We start from the raw sequence: 2,022 nt of genomic DNA on the forward strand, positions 1-2,022 counted from the left end.
GGTAATCGAGATGGTATTATGGTGGCAGTAGCGTGAAATCGAGGGAAAAAAAGAAGAAGCGGGTCATTGACGAGAGTTTCTTCAAGCGTATCCAACGACGAAGGTACACGCACCACGGCGGCGATTTATATTTTCGATGAAAGAATTGAGCGGTTATTTTCGCGTTTCGTTTTCTAACGATTGGCCCGTACCAATCTATAGAAAGCTGGACGTGTACAGTGAAAGGAAACGGAGCGAATTTTTAGTGAAAAGAATCACGCGAGAAATTGTTGCTCCGTGTTGTGATCGAGAGACGACGACGACGAATGGTATTAGTGTTTCACTCAACCCTGACCAACGAAACGCTACCAATTAAAAACAGCCAACTTCACACGGGTTATCGAAAACTTGGCATTCTTTCGATACACACACATCACATGTCGTGTTTCGACAGGATTTCGCGTAGGCGTGTGAAATCGTTGGGAATCGTTTCGACGAGATATCGAGGGTAGTCGTGAACGTGAAACAATTGAGAAAGTTGCTCGTCGAATACGCAGTACTTACGAGTGAATAGCAAAAACCGGAGCAGTTCGTGTATTAAAAAGAACGACGTAGAAAAGAGTGTGTTATTAAGGGTTAAGGTGTAAGAGGAAAGAATTTAAGAAACACGAGACGTATCGTTGCAAGGGAACGATCGTTTAATCGGAGCTTGTACGTAGTTAAAATTGTATATCGTCGCAATGGCCAACGCGCCTACACATCGTTTATTTCGCAATCGTCGATTGTAACAGCGATTCTCGAAAGATCGTCAACGCTATCGTCGATTGCCCCTCCTTCGGTTTCGACGAACAGAAGGAGCCGAATTTTGCGTTCGTTTTTTCTTTCGTTTTTCTTTTTATCCGTAGGATGTGTGTCGCGCGATCGAACGACACCGGTTGATCGGGTGTATTAATAATTAGCATGGGTACGCTTTCTACGAGCTATTTTTCCTACGACAGATCCTGTGTTTAGAGTCGTTAACGCAACAGCCGTCGCACGTATTTACAAGAAAATGAATAATAATAAAACAAAAAAAAAAGAGAGAGAGAAAGAGCAGAGCAGAAGTATAAAGAAGCCGTATTAATTGATAGTCTGAGGACGAATCGAGGTGGCGAGAAGCGTGTTGTCGTGATTAATATTATCGCACAAGTTGTGCCTGAATACAGAGAAAAAAAAAGATAGAGAGAGAGAGAGAGGGGAGAGAAGGCTAGGCTTCGCCAAAAGTTGATGAGAAAATGTTGAAAAAAAAGAGAAAAAAAATGATAATGAAAAAGACGTCTGTCTCGATGTAAAGGAACGTATAAAGAGAATAATTACTACAGACACTTATTATACACCTCTATACTCTATTTAATAATATTACTTATTGAATTGTCAATCTCATGTTCACCTTGTTTCATCGTTTTTAAATAGTTAATAAACGTTTTACCAATTTTAAATCTGTCGGTCTTCGAAAATACTTCATGCACCTTCTCCTTCGATCGTGGATCCCATAAACGCGTAACTATTTGAACTTCGTAACCTCAAAATTCGAATTGTTGAATTTTTCATTTGCAAATTGAAATAGAAACTTTCACGTTTAGAACTATTCCTTGCAATTTTAAAGTTAACGAGTAGATAAATAGGGTGTGAAGGAATCAAAGAGGCGTCAGAGATCGGTAAAAATACTTGTTTTTATTACATCGATAGGATAACTCGTTACTGTTATTAGCGAAAAGAAAATCACGAGTCGAGTTTCATTACGAAAAAATCGAGTTTGTCGGTCCGTTGTGACTTGTTGTTCGATAAATCTGACGGTACAGAGCAATGATAATATGATGATGACAATAATAATACTAATTAATTAATTAATAATCATAACTTTTTCTTCTTTCTTTTCACGCTTTTTTCTTCGTTTTTTTTTCTTTTTACTTCCTTAGTATTTCATTCTTTAGACGAATCACAGAGAGAATTTAATTTGTATTCTTTCTCGCGTTTTTTTCTTTTTTTAACATTATTATATCT

The sequence above is a fragment of the Habropoda laboriosa genome, unplaced genomic scaffold, assembly GCF_001263275.1.
Source record: "Habropoda laboriosa isolate 0110345459 unplaced genomic scaffold, ASM126327v1 scaffold148, whole genome shotgun sequence".
NCBI lineage: Eukaryota > Metazoa > Arthropoda > Insecta > Hymenoptera > Apidae > Habropoda > Habropoda laboriosa.